Source organism: Helianthus annuus, chromosome 14 (assembly GCF_002127325.2).
Source record: "Helianthus annuus cultivar XRQ/B chromosome 14, HanXRQr2.0-SUNRISE, whole genome shotgun sequence".
Lineage (NCBI taxonomy): Eukaryota > Viridiplantae > Streptophyta > Magnoliopsida > Asterales > Asteraceae > Helianthus > Helianthus annuus.
In genome coordinates, this window is record NC_035446.2 from 57,080,477 (window position 1) to 57,102,199 (window position 21,723).

The 21,723-nt window shown below is 36.7% G+C and overlaps 1 long non-coding RNA gene across 1 annotated transcript; it reads right to left on the reverse strand.

Moving 5' to 3' along the window:
• Positions 1 to 9,586: 9,586 nt before the first annotated feature.
• LOC110908341 lies at positions 9,587 to 12,068 on the reverse strand. Its single transcript, XR_002574527.2, has 3 exons — positions 11,646 to 12,068; positions 10,797 to 10,934; positions 9,587 to 10,675 (listed from the first exon to the last, which is right to left on the reverse strand). It is a non-coding gene; the product is annotated as an uncharacterized LOC110908341 (long non-coding RNA).
• Positions 12,069 to 21,723: the final 9,655 nt, after the last annotated feature.

Below are 21,723 nucleotides of genomic sequence, written 5' to 3' on the forward strand. Positions count from 1 at the left end.
GGCTTGGAGCACGGCTAATGGCAGCGGCGATGAGTGCTTAAAGATGAAGACGTGGTTGTTATACGTAGCGGTGTGGCTCTTGTAAACAACGGAACATTCAATAAAAAGCGGAAATCGAATTTGTGATGTTCGTTGTGTATGTCAATGGCAAAACTAGTGGTGATGATGGTGTGTTGTAGAAGTAAAAGTAAAGCAATATCGGAGGTTTAAAGGAACGATGATATCCACAACCAAAATATTCGGCCGTTTAGTTTAAGTTGATAAGGATTATGAATAAACATAAATATTTTATTAAATTAAAATGGATATAACTTCAATCTTCTTGTTGATGATATGCGATTATTATTACTCATGTGTGAGTAAAATTGAAAAATCAATATAATTTAAAAAGGTTAACTAGTATCTCCTTCGTATATTTCTGTTTTAATTTAGAAGAGAAAACATGATTTAGTTAATCAACAATTTAACTAATAACCTGACTTAATAATATTCAACTTTTATTTACTCGCTATTATTTTTCAAACTTCAAGTATTACAATTCTTCCCCTCTAAAAAAAATTTCGTCCTCGAAATTGCTAAGCACGGATACGAACGGCCTCGATCATAACAGACACGGAAAAGACTTAACACATATAGCATACCATTAAACATAATACATACTAAGGTACGGAGTTTCTGAGATGGCAAATAAACGGATACTAATTCAATCGAAATAAATATCCGTAAAAGAAGCAGATATAACTAGAGGATACTCTGAAGTAGTGGAGAAAGACTTCAAACACTTAGCAAATAAAAGTGATAAAACATAGATACACACTTAATTATCAAAAGTTTAGACAAATAATCTAAGAACTGATCATCAAATTCTATGTAGAATTTTTATTCGTTTTATTAAAAAATATAACTTTTATTTTCGAATATTACAATTTTACCCACAAAAATTCCGTCCTCAAATTGTTAAAGTATGGATGATGAGCAAAATTCGATATAACAGTTACGAAACGAATTTTAAACATCATATTCTTATATATGAAACATACTAAAGTGTGGTGTTCTGAGACGGTCAAAAGACGCATATAAAATAAATTCAAATTCAAAAATAACAAAACAAGTAAAGTGAGATTTAGAACGCTAAGACGCAACAAATTCAGGTACATACTAATCTACACAATAGGAGTCCAAAAGCACACATATGTACCTGTAATTCACGATTATGTTCGCGACCATAATTGTCAATTACCTTACATAAGTGTCCTAATGGTCCTCTTATCATGCATCTCAATTACCTATTAAAATTGTAAAGAAAGCTAGTGTGGCGATAAACAAATCATAGTTAGCAATAGTTCTAAAAACAAATACTAAAGTGAATACCAAAGACAACAAACTAACGAGTACGAAAATTGATCAGAAGTTGAAATCCTAACCCAACGTCTACCCATTAACTCACATGTTGTTTTTAAGGTTTAATTTTTCTACAGGAAAGAGCCTTGGCTCTGATACCATAACTGTAACACCCCAACCCAGAACGGGCTGGCATGTCACTCATACAGATATCAAAACTAAAACCAATCCATAACGTTGAAACAAAATATCCTAATTACATTTTCATTACATTACCGAAAATAAAAAAAAAATCTTTATCTTCACGACACTCTTCACTTGTTCCCCACGATTCCCAAATTACCTGTCAAACAAATAAGACAAACACAAGAAAGAAACTACGGCTGAGCCAAAAAGTTGCTCAGTAACGGAGAAATCAACAGTAAAGTAAGGTAGACATGTGAACAGAAACATGAACGGTATTGACGTCAAACAAGTCTAGATTTTGTCACTGAAACAGATACTTATATAACTTGAATTCCAAAACTTATACTGAACAGATAACAGATACTGAACATAACCAGATGCATATAAACATATAAACATATCATAACAGAGACAAGGCATACGTGACAACATATAACAATAAAACAAGTCACGTAATATAGAAGCACCCACGAGCCTAAACAGAGGCATGCATGGCTATAGTCCATGCGCCGAGATGGTGCGTGTAGGCGCACACACATTATTCCATCTCAACAGGAGTCAGGAGTCAGGAGTCAGGAGTCAGAGCTAAGATCGATCTATTCGCCTCTAGGGGCCATGTGCTACACAAGCACAAACTAGAAACGCCGTGAACTTTAGTTACGCACCGTCACGATGAGTGCCATGTCGTTGACGCCCCAACGACAAGTCAGAAGCGCTCGGGTGACAGAGTACAAAGCCGTATCAGAAATAAAATGTATTTTGACATAAGTTTAGAGGGAACATGCAATAATGAGCACAAAGTCTAAGGTCTATTGCATGCTACAATATATACTAGTCTTATAACAATACGAAACAGAGACAAGTAGCGAAAACATCCGTACTACAAAGTAACGGACTTGAATAAAAATACTATGATGTAAAGAAAAAAAGGATTCCGTACCAACGAGTAACGAAAATATAAAAGTATACTACGATGTAAAGAAAACAGAATCCGTACCTTATTAGCACACAAGCAAAACCAATAATCAAGTCGTCCACGATAAAAAGAAAACCTATAGTCCCATTATAACACAAATCAGTTTTATAATGAACATTACTTGATTTGTTATAGTTCCCCGGCGACCGCGACAATAACTTACCAAGGTGAACCCTCGATTAACACTCGCAACGACTAACTTGACTGCCTAAAGTATAAACTACATATATCTTTAAAATATTAATTGATATCTTTTATCATACTTCGAATAAAAAATCAGCTAATATTATTCTAACGAAAATATACAAAAAACATGGATTTTGAATTAACTAAGGCTATATCAGATAAAATAATAGTTGTTGCTCATGTTTTTAACAACTGCAATCTTATTTCCCTATTTATCATTAATAGAAATTGTGACATCACATGCAATCAACTATGTAATCACCCACTGCACATGTCACGTACATATATCCATTAAACACCACCTACAACTTCGACATACACATAAATAATACATATATGCCATACATGCAAACTCACACTACATAATATATCTTCACACACAATAACACACTCATTAGTACATACACACAAAGCACATCCACATTCAAAGTTAAATTAAATACACTCCATAGCCACACATTATTATATATACACACAGATCATAATACATGTATGTACCCTTAGCACACACATATACATACTCGACACTGAAACCGAAACCTCTCTCAAAGAAGACCCTCTCGGTAACCCGTCGGTATAGCCAACCCAAACACTCCAAACCCTCGATCGCCGGAAGAACGTAATAAATTAAAATTTAGTACATCTAGTTTGAATCGGAGAGGGTTCAATCAATTACCTTAAAAGTCGAACGGAGCTAACTGGAGACACACAATACGCGCTTCAAACGGTCGTATGGAGCGGAACTAAGGTGGCGGTAGCTCTGGTTCGCGATGGCAGACGGTGGCTCTGCGACCGTCACATATGGAATGCGAATCACACGAGATGATCACGACAGTATGGTACCGACGCTGGCTTGGAGCACGGCTAATGGCAGCGGCGATGAGTGCTTAAAGATGAAGACGTGGTTGTTATACGTAGCGGTGTGGCTCTTGTAAACAACGGAACATTCAATAAAAAGCGGAAATCGAATTTGTGATGTTCGTTGTGTATGTCAATGGCAAAACTAGTGGTGATGATGGTGTGTTGTAGAAGTAAAAGTAAAGCAATATCGGAGGTTTAAAGGAACGATGATATCCACAACCAAAATATTCGGCCGTTTAGTTTAAGTTGATAAGGATTATGAATAAACATAAATATTTTATTAAATTAAAATGGATATAACTTCAATCTTCTTGTTGATGATATGCGATTATTATTACTCATGTGTGAGTAAAATTGAAAAATCAATATAATTTAAAAAGGTTAACTAGTATCTCCTTCGTATATTTCTGTTTTAATTTAGAAGAGAAAACATGATTTAGTTAATCAACAATTTAACTAATAACCTGACTTAATAATATTCAACTTTTATTTACTCGCTATTATTTTTCAAACTTCAAGTATTACACATTGCCTCCCCTTCTATCTCACATGTCCTTCTTACCCGAAAAAGACACCCTATCAAGGATTTCGATACACTTGTTCCACTTTTCCACTTCAACCTGAGATAACGACATCTGGCTCCAATTCCAAAGACCCATGAAGTTGTTGTTATCTTGGTTAAAGTATCCACCACCTTGCAGTTTTTGTTCTTTTCCAAGTCTGAACAAGTTCGGGAAAAATTCTTTAAAAGTGGTGTCGTAAGCCCAAGGGTCTGGATTTCCCATCCCCTAAAACTCCTCTAACCAATTGTTTAATACAAACTCCTGCAATCATGGTTACAAAAGTCGCTAGGCGCTCCCTAGTCAGTCTACCGGGGAGTTGAAAGTACTTGACCTAGGCGGAGAGTACTCAGATATGTCAAATTATATGGAATTAGTTTTCGAAAATTAGATATATGTAAAATATCATAAATTTACTAATACTTAGAACAAAATATGTGAAAATAATATCCATTCTTTAATATGACAAGTGTGCAAATTATGTTTTATGTTATCAAGTCAAACTTGACCCGTGTTGACCTACTAGATCCAATTCTAGTCAACGTTGACCATGTTTGATCGATTCCGAGTAATTAGGCGAAGCTAAAGAAAGTCGCCTCGGCAGCCTATCTTGTAGTGACTACTCGGAGTACTCGGCCTTGGAGACCTTTTTTTACAACCATGCCTGCAACTTTAATCTTCTTAGCTGCATTCACTATATTTTTCCAAGTCCCATTGATGGACTGATTGATTTGCACTTGCTCCTAACAAATCCTGGTGTTATGAAGAGCGTCAATGACCAATTTCCAAAGACTATTCTCTTTATTCTTGTATCTCATATCCATTTAGATAACAAAGCCACATTTCTATATATTTTAGATTAGAAAGCCTAGGACCACTTGAATCAATAGGCAAGGCTAGTCTATCCCACGCCACCCAATGGGTCTTCTTCACATCCCCAACCCCACCCAAAGAAACCTTATAATGATCGCCTCAAGACCTTTAATAACTTGAACTAGGGCTTTGAAGAGAGACAATAATTTGGATTGCTCTCCAAAACGGATTTAATCAATGTAACTCGCCGTCTAATTGACAAGGTGGAGGCCTTCCATAGCGAGAGCCTACCTTCGAAGATGTCGAAAATACAACGCTAATTCACAATCCGATTCATATTCGCCCCAACCAACACCCCGAACTGAACAAAAGGAACTGACCGAACTCAACATCTAAGAATCGACACCATGTTCTCAACCTCACCCACTTCCACCCCTGATGTGTGCGAATGTGTATAATGGAATTACCTAAAAACTACACACTAATGGCAAGTGCACCGGTCATGAAATAGTAAAGCAAGCAAGACCGAGTATCGCACCTAGGGACTCGGAGTGGCAAACTGTAAAACTCAATCTAAACCGATTTACTAGCTAAAATTAATTTGGATTTTTAATTTTTAACTAATAATCTAAAATTATATTAATGAGAAAGAAGACAAATACGAGAGCAAATAGCAAACAAAAGTGTAATATGTGATGATGAATAAACCACCTAGGCAAGAATCCCTAACCACATGCAAGACTTTTACGGTTGACAATTACCAAGTTTTCTGATTTTAGATCGACTACCCTCTCGTTAGAGAAGACAAATCCTATAGAAACAAGTCAGCTCAGAGTGGGACCCTTACTCTCCGGTTTCTAGAAACTGATCTATAATGCACAATCAGACAATGAATGAAGTGCTAGATAGAAAAGACTTGACCTATCGATACCGAATCATACCACTTGAGACATGAAAACGAAATACACTTTAACACCTTTTAATTGTGAAGCTAGTTTCAAACTGATCAACTAGATGCGAATAAATAGAAAGACCTTGAGTTATTGTCACACCCCGATTTCCACGTGTATCACCGGTGGGCCCGGTGGGGGATTACCGTGACGTAGTTGGCAACAATATAGTCAAACCACAATATATAAATGCACAGCGGAAGCATAAAGATAAATATGATTCAACCATTTACTGTAATATCAAATGTATCACGAGTAGTTGAATAGTATCCACAGGAGGGATCAAAATAAATAAAAATGTTGTTCAACAGATAAGACATCAAGCTTGCGAGACTTCTTAAGATGCTAAGGAGCTAATGCCAGCCGATTACGTGTAGTACCTGCACTTAATCTTTTTGGGAAAATACGTCAGTTTACACTGGTAAATACATTCAACCGACACTTTTGAAAAATGTTTATTAAAATTGATTTGAATGCACGAGGCACAAACTCTTTTATAACTTGGGAGAATTATTTAAAATTATAATCTTGTGAACGAATTACATGTTCCTTCTATGCGTTCAGTAGCCCGGATCCTGTCCGGGTTAAAGATCAATAGACACACCACATTGCGTAAAACCGAGGTGGGTAAACCATCGGCTACGTCTTTTAATAGTATAGACATAATACCGGGTGTACGCCTACACCCGACTGTCAAGGTCATGGCCATTTCGTAAAATGATGCCTAGGATATCCGGGACATGGTCATTAACCCCCCAAAGGCTTTTAAGTAACAAGACTGTTTAAATGAGCCGATCAAATTATTCAATTAACCACCTAAGCGATGGAAGATTTGATGCTCAATCAAGCGGTATATTATATACCGTAACCCAAGCCCGTATAAGGGAAAATAAGTTAAAAGTATTTACCTTTGCAAGTATTGTCCTTAATCAGTTAAATCACATATATCTTTTACTAGGGCTCCTTATTCTGGAACGAAGGTTTTTAAAATAACCTATTAGAATCCTAACGGGTCTTTATATTAGCCGTAGCCTAGACCGGTTAGTTTCGAGGGATAGATACGGTTTAATCGCGTGAAAGGCGAAAACCGAGAATGGAATGTGATTCTGACCCAACAAGTTCGGAGACTTGTTTTATATGTGTTTAATATTCACATTCTGGATTTTGGGGTCAAAATGATATGGTTTGACCCGTATCAGCTAATTTATGTAAACTAGTTACATAAGCCGAACCGTGCGCGCAATAAGCGCAACGGGTAACCGTAGGAGCCTACACTGTTTTCCTAAGTCAATATACTTTAAAGAGGTTGTGGTATCAGTAGGATACCTTCCATAATGCCCGTATCGAGTTTTAGTTCTTTATACGCCCCGTAGGGGTTTTCCGGTCATTTTAAAGACTTTTAAAGGGATTTCTGAGTTCTACAGGAAACCGGAGTTTCCCGATTAGTTTAATAAGTCTAAAATATCTTATTTATTATTTAAAATCGGTAGCAACTGGAATCGGGTCAAAAGACCTTGTAGAACTCAAGTTTTGACCGAAAAGGGCATATTCGGTATTTACCGAACCGTAGCCATAACCGCAGGTTATGAGCAGGTTAAAATTAATTAAAAATCCTTAAAAATCCCAAAATGTTATTTTACTACAGTGGGTAAAAGTTTTGGTGACGAAGTCTTGGTTTAGGTAGGCGTTATGCTAATTGCGCCGTTTATTACAAAAGTTTCTTATAAATGCGCTATTTAGCATAACTCCCATTCTAGACCTCGGATTGGCGTGAAACTTTAGGGACATGCTTAGAATTTAGTAAGCAAGGTTATGGTCCCTTCACGTGTCCGAAATACTCGTTTTATTTTAAAAAGGGCGTTACGGTCAACTTTTAAGTAATTAACGGAAATGCGTAAAAGACTCGGATAAACAACGAACCGGTCACAGAGGGTGATACCATCACGTGACCTGGTCCTAAGAGAGTCCTAAAGCATATCTACATTGTACTAAAACGGGTCAGAACTGAAGTCAAAGCAAAAGTCAAACTTTTGCGACATTCGGCTCCGAACCGGGTCAATATATCAAATGGCCGAATCAAACGAGTTTCGACAAGTTTATATACTTAATATCATGTTTTATGATCATCAAAACAGGTTTCATAGCATATACATTACAGATTATGCAAGATTCGCAAAAACGACTTTCTGTTGACTTTTTAAGCATACGTTTGACTCGACATTTGAACTAGTTAGAGTGGTGATCAGTGGGAACCCTTTTAGTGGTTTATTACCCACATAAATACCAACACATAACTACTTTTGATTCGAGCTAGGACTGAGCCATTGAGAACTTATCTCGAAGTCAAACCGTGGTTACGACGGTTTGATTTTTAGCTATTTAACTAAGCAAAACTAAACCATAAATGTTCTAAACAACTTACAGAAGCTTGAGCACGATTTGGAATGCTAGAAGAAGACTTGGGAGCTTCAGAAATGGTCAAGGGAATGTGTTTTGAAGTGTGATGAACTTATGCACATTGTAGCCTATTTATAGTGAAAGAAAGGCCTTAAGATCCTTACAACTCAGCCTACAAGTGAGTATGGATGATGGGCAGGTGGCCTAGAGTGCTATGGGTCGAGTAGAGGGCACCCATGCTTCACTTATTGCTCATTTGGTCGTTCACTAGCTCAAAAGGCAAGTCTGTCCAAACATTCTGCATCTGGGCGTCTCACGCGGCCCGCATGAAAGATTCATGCAACTATTACGCGGGCCGCCTGAAGTTTTAAATCAGACGCGTAGAATTAGGAGGCTCGCGGCCCGCCTCAACTTAACCAAAAACCTTACGCGGCCCGCGAGAGGTTGGTTTTTCAAGGATTTTAAATCTTTTGTAATCATGACTAGAATCTGGTAATTAATAACGAAATCTTCTGTAATTATTAATCTGACCTTTCAGGTTTGAAGGGGTAACTTTGCGATTTGGCCCTTGATTATTTACAACTAAGGGCCTTGTGTTATTTACCCGCATTGTTAAGTCCCCGGTTATCTTGTTAATTATTCGGAAAGCCTTGACTTTCATTGTTGACGCTTTTAACCCTTCTCGTACGAATATGATCATTACTTTCTCGTTTTAAAACGGAACTTCGCGGAATTTATATAGTACATTCTAGTGAGCGTATTTTACTGTTACAAAGCCTCGGGTACGTCAAAGGGTCACTCAGAGGTATAATTAAACATGTTGACACAGTTAACCCCCGCAGCTTGTAATCTCTCACTTTCTTCCGCGTTTCGCTTCCGTACGATCCATGATTTATTCGTTTGAAGGTACGAGCATCGTTTAGGGTTACTATACAGTATACTTACCCTTGTTTGACATTTATAACCCTCGAATTTACATACTTTCAAGGTTTGTCAACATTAGTCCTTTATTAAATATAAAACGCCACGTGTAAACTTAAGACACGTGCCAATACATTATTGGACACAAAATTTCGAGGTGTTACAGTTATCAAGTGTGTAAACTACCAAACAATGACTAGACAAACCCTAGCAATCCCAAATTATATTTCTATTCAATAGGAATTGGATGCACACTTATGTCTACTGATTTTAATTGATTAATAACCTATATCATCTATAATAATAGGGTTAAAAGATAATTGGCCAGATTAACGAATTAACTTATGATTTTAACGTGTCTACGGTGAATTTCTTCTTTACAAACACATCAAAAATGAAAACCAATCAACTAATATCAGCAAACAATAGTACACATTATCATAATCAAAAAAGTTGGTGAGGTTTCCCACCGGCTTTGCCTCCCCGCCCCTATAGTTTCATGATTTTGCAATTTTAGTTCCTTGACTTTGTAACCTTCAAAGTTTCATAAAATGACAAATTTAGTTCCTAAACCTTCTACTTTGAATTTCCAAAACCGCAACCTCATCTTTCAAACTTTGCCAGCACCAACCATCTACTTTGGTTTTCCACCATCACCCCCTTAGCTCTTACATAGTTACGCCACCAACCCTTTTCTTTTACATTTCCACCAACACCCCCTTATCTTTTACACATTTCCGCCACCACCCCTATTCTTTTACACTTTGTCTTTTTTAGACTTCGTTTTTTACCCCTTGCATTATTACTCTATTTTTACACACGCCCAACTTTAAAAAGATTGCAATTGTAACCCTTAGACTACAACTCCTGCTTTTGCAAATGCCAATGCATTGTGTTTTACGAAATGTCTTAGACATTGTGTTTTACATTTTGTGTCTACCTTTATGTTTTACACTTTTTTTGTAATTGTCGTTTACGCACTACGTTTTGCGAATCATGTTTTGTCCTACTATATGTTTCCACCCGTCACGCGCCGCCGCAACGCACGGCGGGCAAAATACTAGTATAGTATTAATTGACAACATATGGAGAAACAATAGACGTTTAGAGTCTCCGTTCAAAAAAAAAAAAATAAATAGACGTTTAGGCTAGAGGGTATGGTGCCCATCCTCCCTTGGAGGATGGTCCGCCACGTAGGCGCCACATCTTAGTCCTCCTAAGGATGGTCCATCCCACAAAACTAGTGGAAATGGGAGGATGGTCCTACCCCACCACTTTTATGTTTTTTTATTTTTTTAATCTTCCACTTTTTTTTTTTAACTTTTAACAAATAAATTAAACTAAGCTTGCAACTATAGCCTTTGAAATTCCAGTTGCACCAGCTTCCTTCAACTCAGCAATCACTTCGCTGCAAGATTAACCCTTTGTTATGGTGTGAACAACAGTTTTAACATGTTCCTTGTTTAGCTAACTTTTGATCTGACCTGTTTGATATACAACAGTACAATACAGCTCAAATCAGACCCATTCATTAGTAAACATGTCGAAATTCACATCTAGTATAGTTACTGTAAATATTATGAATATGATCAAAAGGAAACATACTTGTAGATTGGAAGGATTTTGTAGTACGAGATCATTTGTTTCCAGATGGATGATCTGAGATCAGCAGCAACAGTCTGCAGATCCTCGGCACTGCTCTTGCCATCCCAGAAAAATAAATTCATTAATATGTATCAACACCTGCAATCAAAAGTGTCACTTTCAAAATGAAAAAAGATCTATATCTGCAGGTGGTAATGAACCTAGATGGCAAAAACCAAAGTTAACATACAAGGAGCTAAACAAACAAATGGATAGAGCAAGATAAATCAGTAGGAAATCAGGCCCAAGAACACGAACAAGAAATTTGATCTCAACCAAGATCGACTCTTTATGTATATCATAATATTCTTGACACAGTTACAATTGACCCCTAACCCGTCTACTTATACTAAAATAAACCATATGGTAATCCTACTCAAGTACTTCTCTCAGTTATAATCTTAAACTAGCTCGCATGATTATCTCTAAACATTCAAATAATTAATTCAAACTAAGTAAACTAAGCTTGCAACTATAGCCTTTGAAGTTCCTTTGAAACTAATTTTAGGATTAAGTTCCAACAAAATCAAACATTTGAGCAAAGTAAGTTTATATCCGTAATCAATTCAAATAGAAGATGCAGATACTTTCAAAACCCTAATTTGGATTCTGAAAGCTCCATTCTCAGGAAAATAGATAGCTAAACAAACAAACAAACAAACTAATAGAACAAGATAAATCAAACATTTGATCAAATTAATTTCAGATCTAGATGCAAGTTATGAATTCAGGTGAGTTGGTGAGAAATATAACTTAAATAATGATGATAAAAAAGAAGCAATTCGTATAGCAACATATTGTGGTTTTAACCTCATCAAAACCTCCGCCTCTTTACTCCTTTCACTCTCGCAGCCATGAACACCACCACCTCCGTCAAGTTAGAGACAAACCCTATCACATCGCCGCCGTTCGGTCCACCACCGCCGCCGGCCGTACCTACACCACCACCGCCTTCCATCGCACCTTTCTTCACCGGAGAAATGTTTCAATTACATGCTCAGCTTCACCGATTGTGGGCTCAGAAGGTTTGATTTTGGATTTGGGGGTTTATTGGTGTGTGAGAGAGGGGGAGGACCGTCCTTGGCGTCGAGAACCCGACGATGGTGACGATGTAGGAGCGGCGACGGAGGGCTCGAAACGGAGAGGAGGGCGGCGCCGTTCCGGGACGCAGTGGGGACGAACCCCATACCGCATAGCCTTAGAGTCTACATATATGGTCCATTTAAGTTTTTATATTGCTTTTTTGAACATGTATTTTTATTGGTGAGGATTTCATGGATGATGGAAACTGAAAAAATTTGTTTATTTTAAAATTATGAATTTTCCCGTTACGACTTTAGGACAGTGAGGTGGGATTTAGGTGGTTTTTAACCGTTACTATCTTTGCTAAAAGTTTTGTTAAAAATTAAACGAGTCAAATACAATTGATTTTTATGTCAAATACAATTGATTTTTGTTGCTTCATCGTGACGAGTCAAACTGACATCGTCAAGAAAATATCGTATGAATACGGGTATTCTTTACTGTCGGTTTTAGACACACTTTCTTTTGGCTAAATTATTTTAAAAAGTTCTCTTTCTTATTACAACAACGTCATTTTTTATTATGATTTACAAATATATTGACACAACATGTTTTTTATCTGTGTTTCAATGTTCAATAACACACCGCCGCAACTCACGGTATATTCACTAGTTAAGTATTATTGAATGGTCATATCATATCTTAGGGACGGAAGCTAAGTCCACAACAATATAACAAGCGTGTTGTCATCGTTGGAGTAGTTGATTTTCATAAATATGTTCACATGTCCGTGTTGTTGTATGCTTCTAATCCACTCATAAATATTAAAGTCAAATTAGCAGATACAGTTTGGTCATGATACATGCTCCATGGTCATAAAACATACTCATATTATTATATTAAATATACAATTTCTATTGAGATCCTGTACAAACAGTGCTAATTGTAAGAACCGTAAGAACAGATCTGAACCATTGATAATTTAAATCAAGGGTTGATATTGATTATAAATAAAACCCTTATAATTAAAAATTACTACTAACAAATTAGGGGTAATTTTGTAAAATTGCTAGTCATTTGACTATTTTCCATTAAATACAAATTTCACCAAGGTTTTTTAAACTAAAATAACTTTTATATATTTCATTATTTTTTTTTTTAAAAATATACCATAAAATCAAGTATTTTTTTATCTTTAATATGAGTACCATATTGCTATACCTTTTTTGTATTTATAAAAGTGATTTTTAAAAAAGTTAACAAAAGATGTTTTATAATTGTGCTGATAACGTGCTGATTATGTGTTAATTACAAAATAATACAAACAAACATCAAAAGTAGATATAATCAGCACATCTGGTGTGCTAATAATGGAGTACAATTGAGGATGTTGTGCTAATGTCGTTTATGTTGAAAATGGAGAACGATTGAGGACGATGTGCTAATAATGAAGAACGATTAAGGATGTTATGCTAATTATATAGTGTTGTGCTGATTATATTTTTTGTAATTATTTTTAATTAGCTATTATTAAATATGGTCAAAAGGTCTAAATTACCCCTAAACTAATTTTTTATTGATGGACACTTGTCAATTATGTGTTGGTTCTTACGGTTCTTACAAACTTAAGTGTTTGTATTTGATCCCATTCCTTGTAAATATTAGCGTTGAAATATTAAATCAACTATTCTTACCTGATTTGTTTTTATCATGATTTTTCTATGACTTAACTTCCATTTTGCTCTTTATGCTTGGGTTGTTTTAATGGTTTGCCCCAATGATTTTAAAAGTGTCATTTTCCTGATGTTAGCTAATTTTTTCAAATCAACTCCTTGACCCTAACTCCATCCATCTCCATCCATAATGTCTGTTATCTAGAATGGTATATTGGTAATTTCAAAGATAGACTAGGGGTATTTTGGTAAATTACATGTATATGTCAAAGTTACTATTATTGTTATTATTGTACATACAGATTCATGACTGATACACTCTCCCCTCTCTCTTCTCCACCACCACAACCACCCACCACCCAACCACCACCACCACCACCGGAACCCATATCACATGCACCACCCGTCACCACTGGAACCCACATCACTTCCACTACATCTACATCACTTCCACCATCACCGGAACCCACATCACCTCCACCACCACGACACCACCCAACCTTCACTTCTTCCACAGTGCCACTACAACTACTCCCATCGGAACCCAATCACCACATCACTGGAACTTAAACCTCGCCACTGGAACCCAACCCCCCTCATAAAATAAAACGACCGGAACCCAACCACCACGGCCACCATCACCCGTCATTAAATCGGAACTCAAAATCTAAACGACTACCACCGCCATCAACACAAGATCGGAGCTCCCCTTTTTTAGATAAGAGCAACGTCCATTTTCAATTCTGAACTCAAAAACTAAACAACTACCGACACACCCCTTTTTAGATCTGAGCAACGTCCCTTTTCGACATCCGTTAGCGGCCGTCAACATTTGCGAGGGTGGTGGTTATGGTTACAGTAAGTAGAGAGAGGGAGAGAAATGGTCAGGGTGAATGGTGGTGGTGGTGGTTACAAATTGTAGAGAGAGAGATTAAGACCGTGGGGTATGGTGGGGAGGGGGTTTGGGGCATGGGTTGACACGTGGCTTAGGGGGGCTTTGCTGGGCTGACTCACATTGAAGACGGTATGGTGGGGCAGGGGTTTGGGGCGTGGCCAACCCAAACCGCTATTTGAATATTTTTTAAAACAACAACTTTAATTTTTTAAATATTTTTAAATAAAGAAAATTACATAAAAAAATTCCTAACGCTTATATTTTTTCTTTATCTCTTCTCTCATCTCCAAGATTAGTTCCAACTCTTCACCCTCTAGGTGATCAATGGGCTGGGCTAGAAATTTCATATCATCTCGTCTTTGTTTCAGGGCATCCCTAGCTTCTTTGCTCTTTCGAATTTCGGCCCTTTGTTGTTGGAATACATTGAATGTATCTAACTTGCATGCAATGTCATCCAACTGATCGCTGTATACTCCCCTACGCGACCCCGAACTCCCAACTGAAGGCGATGCCGTTCCCGATCTTGATTTTTGAGCGCGCCTTTTTGCGGCATCTCTTCCATATTCAGGCCGGTTTGGCGAATCATCCAAAGAGTCCTCCAACTCTTGATCTCGTGCATCCGATTGGGCTTGGGACGAGGGTGTCCTTGACCTTTTGGAAGACGTGTTAGTTTCGCTTCCACTGGGGATATTCGCCCACTTTGGATGGAACTTACAAATCTCCCAACAATGCATGAAACGGAAGTCGCTCCCCACATTTGTTTTGAATGTAACCAATGCATTTGTCACAAAGTCGGCTTCGGTTTCACCAATTTTTGGGTTTTGCTTTGCTTTATTTAAAAAAGCACTAAATTTTGTAAGTTGGCCGCTTATCTCGCTCCACTTCGAGCATAAGCTATCGTTTTCATGATAAGTCTCCCTTTCCATTTCTTCATGGAATGCTTTACTAATCGCTTCCTATAAATGGCTTCGATGTTGAGAATTTTCTATTTTAATAAAAACAAAATTTAATATATTACAAAGTTATATAAAAAATAACCATAAATATTAAAATAAGGGCTGCAAAATATTTAAAAATACCTAAAGTTGGATGTTGAGATTGTTGAAGCCAAGCCCTCGCCAATACAAGTTCTTCACTAACGACCCATCTTTGTTGTTTTCATTTGGCGGTTTCAAGTGCTTTCTCCGCCTCGGTTTTTTTTCTTATGACTTCTCTTTTTGATGGGTTTGGATGAGGAAGGAACATCGTTGGGTGGTTGAGTTTCGGGGACGATTTCGGTTTGGGAAAGGTTGATGGAGGTTGGTGAAAGGTTGATGGGCGTTTGTGGAATCGGGCTAGGTATAGAATCGTCGGTGTGTGGGAAGTTAGTAAACAAACGATTCCCGAGATACGATGCATAACTCGCCACATCGGCCATAGAGGAGTGTATTAAAAATGGACGAGGCATTCGACGATTGGTTGGTGGGCTAGGATTTTCTTGGAATGCCCACGGGTTGTTCGGGTCATAACCACGATTATGAGGATGCATTTTTCGTTTTGTAGAATGAGAATAGAGATGATTATAGAAGATGTGGAGTGTATTGTGGTTGAATGTAGTAAAAAAAGGAATAGAAGTGTGAGTTTTATAGTGAAAAAATAATTTTTTTTATTAACATAGCCGTTGACCAATGGCTAGTTTGGTTTGGCCAACGAGAACCCGCCATGTCATACTGATAGACCCGCCCCACGCCCGGCTTTAAACTCCCGCCCCTTGGGCCACGCCCCAACCCAAGCCCACCCGGGGTGATGGCTTGGGCGTTTTCAGCCAACCCAAGCCGGCAAGCCCCATACCCCACAGTCTAAGATGATGAAGTTGGTGGTTGTTATGGTTATAGTAAGTAGAGAGGAAGAGAAATGGTAAGGGTTAGGGGGTGTTTGGGATTCCTTCTAAAAAACAACTTATTAACTTATATAAGTCATAAGTTATAAGTTAGAATTTCTAACTTCTCAAAAACAACTTCTTCACACACAAAAATAACTTATATAAGTTAATCCAAACATTCTAAAAACAACTTATTAACTTTTATAAGTCAATAAATTATAAGTTGCTCCAAAATAAGCAACCCAAAATTTAGTTGGAGCAATAGTTGGAGCATGTAAGAACCATATTTTCAGGGATGATGAAGTTGCTTTTACTTATATTTATATAAATATATATATACATATATTAATAATAAATACTTATGTTTTGATTTTTTGTTTTTATTATAAAAAAAGATGATTTAAGATTAAAATGGCCCTCATGTGAGGTGCACATGACCAAGATTTAACACCTAAATTGGATGGTGTTTGAGGCGGGGAATGGAATGGTGATAAGTTAAAGAGAGCAGGGAGGAAAATGACACTTTTAAAACCATTGGGGCAAAACCATTAAAACGACTAAACCACAGGAAATAAAATGGAAGTTAACTCTTTTCCTATTATGAAAATAACATAGCGGATACGGTTGTATTGGGCCACTATTGGAATGTAACTCTTATGATTTAAACAAGTGTTAAATGTAGATTTGCATAAACAAATGACACTTCCCTTGATATACTTTTATTGTAACCAAAAAGTGTGGATTGTGTATTTTATTGAATATGTTAATCATAGCAGTACATATTGTTTTCTAATGCATGAGTCATCTGAGAATACAGGCATACACAAAATACGATAATAGAATCAAAAGGTGTATAATTCTTTGAAGATGTGTCAAGAAACACAAGTTCGTCAACACTTGTTGAGTTTGCGATTGAAAGGGTTTTGTTTTAAATGATTAACATTGATATAGAAGCTCCAATATACACACATACAAGTTACATATAAAAGTACCAAAAGAATTAGGGAAACACAAGATGGTACAAACTTTTAATAATCGAACTATCTAACATCCCCGCAAGCGAAAAGGTGCCGGACCAAGGCGAAACATCTTTCCGAAGGTAACAAATTGCCAAGCCGTGAGACTTTGAGTAAAAATGTTAGTCACTTGAAGCTTGGTTGGAACAAATATAGTAGCCAATTTCCCTGGGGAGACCAATTCCCGTAAAAATGATAGTCAAGATCAATATGCTTGGCGTGTTTATGTGAGATCGCATTTTCTGTGAGAAATGAAGCACTTTGATTATCACATAGTATAGTAGGCCTATCCAGAGCAAGCCCATGGAGTTCTTGAAGTAGATGTGTAAACCAAACAATTTCTACAGCAATATTAGTTATAGCGCGATATTCGGATTCATAGCTTGAACGACAATAGTAGGTTGCTTCTTAGCATCAAACCGAGTCAACATCAGAGTAGCCGAGCAGAGACGTGTGCATAGGACGATTGTAGTGAAGCCCATACGCAAGATTGCCCTTTAGATAACGAAGAATACGTTTGACTTCTTGATAATGGGCAATAGTTGGAGCATGTAAGAACCAACTGACTTGATTGATGGCATAAGAGATGTTAGTCCTTATGATCGTCAGGTACTGGAGGGCACCTACAATGGATCGGTAGTGAGTGGCATCTGCAAAAGAATCACCTGCAGAGACAAAAGAAACATTCGTGATTAAAGGTGTTGTAACAGGTTTCAAAAGTTGATGTGGAGGTTGGCGTGGATTTGGTAGGGGACAGTGTAGTGGGGATGTTTATAGGAGGTGTGGAATGTAAAGGATTAGGTGCTTGTGGTGTTTTTTGGGATTGTGAGGGGAAAAAATATTGGAGGCATCAGGTAGTTGGTGAATTTATTTGAATAATGGTTTTTTTTGTTGTGAGGGTTAAGTGATGGGTGGGGTAGTGAATGAAGGGTCTAACAAAGTGGATAATTCAAGTTCATTGAGTGGTTTGGTAGTGGGGGACAAATGGAAAGGAAAATATGTTTCATCAAAATGCCCATGCTGGGATATATAGATGCAGGAGGTGCAAGGATCTAAGCATTTATACCCTTTGTATTTGAAGCAATATCCGATAGAAATGCATGGTAAGCTTCAAGGTGCAAGTTTATTCAGTGCATAATCATGCAAAAGGGGTATACCCGGCAACCAAGAGTATGAAACAATGCATAATTTGGAGGTCAAGCGTATAGAAGTTCAAATGGAGATTTTCCATCAAAAAGAGGTGTGGGTAAGCGGTTAATGATATATACCGCTGATCAGAAAGTTTCAACCTAAAATTTTGAGGATATTTTAGCATGAAATAACATGGCTAACCCGGTTTCGACAATATGATGATGTTTTCATTCGCCTCTTTCATTTTGTTGGGGTGTATATGGGCACGACATTCAATGAAACGTCTCGTTAGATTCAAATATTGCCCGAACCTTATGATTAGTGAATTCCGGATCTCCATCACTTTGAATGGTTCTGTTTTGATGGCGAATTGCGTTTGAACAAATGACATAAATATTGTCAACGCATCAACAAATTCAGATTTGTCGTTAAAGGATATATCCAAGTGAACCGAGAGAAATCATCAATAAAGGCGACACAATATGAGAAATTACCCGCCAATTTAACCAATGACGGTCCCCACAAACCACAATGAATTAACTCAAGGGGTGAAGAGGCCCGTTTATTGTTGTTAGAAAAGGGTAGCCGTTTGGATTTGACTAACTCACAAGGGGAGCAAAGTCCCGGTTTAGGTAAAATGGAAGTAAACAACAAATATCCATTGTTTTTAACATAGTAATAATATCAAAATTTGTATGGCCAAGACGAGAGTGCCATAACTTAAAAGAAGTTTTGGGACACGAACAGGGACTAATCAAGGCTTTATGATTGTTGAAAAGAACATAGAGTCTTCATGTCACACCCCAATATTTCCACGTATTACCGGTGGGCCCGGTGGGGAGTATTGTGACGTAGTTGATATCATCATAGTCAAATAATCACAGTTTAATGCACGACGGAAGTCTAAAAATAATTTATATAAATCGAGTTAAAAGTAACATAAAATATTACAAACGGAATGTAAAAGGATCCACAGGCGGATCTAAAACAAAAGAAATATTATTCAACAGATTTTAAGCATCAAAAACTTGCAAGACTCTTTATTTGATACTAGGAGTAGCCAACCCATTTCGCTTAGTACCTGCACTCAACCTTTTTGGAAAATACGTCAGTTTACACTGGTAAATACAATTAACCGACTCATTTTGAAAATGTTTAAGAAAATTGATTTAAATGCACAAGGCACAAATAATCTTTTATAACTTGGTACAATTATTTAAAAATAATCTTGTATACTGATTTACATGTTTGTCATACATTCAGGATCCGGGATAGAAGCCGGAACAAGATTAATAGACACACCACATAATATAAACCCACGACGAGTTATTCTCAACAGGCGGGTATATCTTTTTACATACGCACCATTAGGTGTATGCCTACACCCCGTGCTTAAGTCATGGCCATTTCAATGAATGAACCGAGGATATCCAGGACATGGTCATTAACCCCCCAAAGGCTTAGATCAAACAAAACAGATTAAACGGATTATCTCAATGATTTAACCATTAATTGATTAAAGATTCAATACCCGACCAAACGGTATTACTAAATACCGTATCCCAAGCCCGTATAACGGAAAATAAGTTAAAAGTATTTACCTAAGCAAAAATATAATTTTAATCCCAGCCGTATATCAAATCAGCAAGTACGGTAGCTTCAACTGGTCTCCTAAATCTGGAACGAAGGTTTTAATAACCTATTAGATTCCTAACGGGTCTTATTTAAGCTTAAACTTAGACCGATTAGTTTTAAAGAAAAGTTTACGCTTCAAAACGCAAGATTGAGCGAAGACCGGATTAGAATGCGGTTTAGACCCCACAAGTATGAGGACTTGTATAAAATTGGTAAACTAAACACATTCTGGATTTTGAAGTGAAAATGATAAGGTTTGACCCGTTTCGGCTAATTTATGCAAACTAGTTACATAAACCGTACCGAACGCGAATATGCATAACGGGTAACCAAATGACTCATGAACAGGTTCCATAAGTTAATATGCTTAAAATGTGTTATGATATCAGTAGGATATCTACCATTATGCCCAAAACGAATTTAAAATCAATTTAAGCCTCGTAGGGGTATTCTGGTCATTTTAAAGTTTATAAAAGAGGTTAAATAACAATCTGAGGATCTGGTCTAAAATAATCAGTAAAAATATTTGTTTTAACAAGTTAGTCAGTAAGATATTATATATGTGTGAAATTTATCATTTATGGCCAAACTACGCACCGTATGGGCATTTTGGTCATTTCACATATGCTATAAGGGTCAAATTTGGAAATCTGAGTTCAAAACTTTTACTTACTGTTAAAGTATAAAAATTTGCTTATAATATCAGTGGGTAATAAGTCTTAAGTGTTAAATATAGTTTTAACCCATACTATGCGTTTAAAAAGCGTAAAAGTCGGTATTTGACGATATTCGGGTGGTTTAAGGGAATCTGAGATTTTGATCAGCCTCTACTGTTTAAAATAATTTATTTAATGTATAAAATCAGTAGCAAAAGGTTTGACATGTAACGGATGTGTAAAACTCATTTTATTAGCGAAAAGGGGCAATTTCGTCAATACTGAATTTACATTAAAACTCTATAACATAATCAGTTTAAAATTTGGCAAAAATTTCAAAAAATACCTAAATATTATATTATATCAATCGGTAGAAAGTTTGGTGCTAAAATTTGGGTTTAAATATGATTTATACTAAAAATGCCATTAAATTAATAAAAAGCTTTCGATTTACGATATTGCGAATAACTTCTATTTTAGACCACGAACTGATGTAAAATTTTTAGGACATGTTTATAAATTAGTAATAAAGGTTTTTGTCCTCTCACATTTTCAAAAATCTCGTTTTAATGTCAAAAGGGCATAATGGTCAACAATTAAGCATTTAACGGAACATGCAAATGATTCGGAAAATTAAGGAACTATGTAGCATAACCTCAGAGGGTTTTACTAACATATAATGTGGCCCCAAAGGAACCCTAAGGCATATCTAAACTAAGCTAAATCGGGTCAGAACTGAAAGTCAAAGCAAAAGTCTACTTTTGCAACTTTCGGTTGCGAACCGAGTCTAAACTCAGAATTGTCGGGTTGAACATGCCTAAACATGTTCTTATATCATTTACCAAGTTATTTTAGTGTTAAAACATGTTCCATAACCTCTGCATTATCAGTTATGAATTAATTTGTAAAAACTGATTCTGTTGACTTTTTATTAATAAGTTTGACCCGACAATTGACTGAGATAATGTGGTAATTAGGAGGTGCCCTTTTAAGGGTTT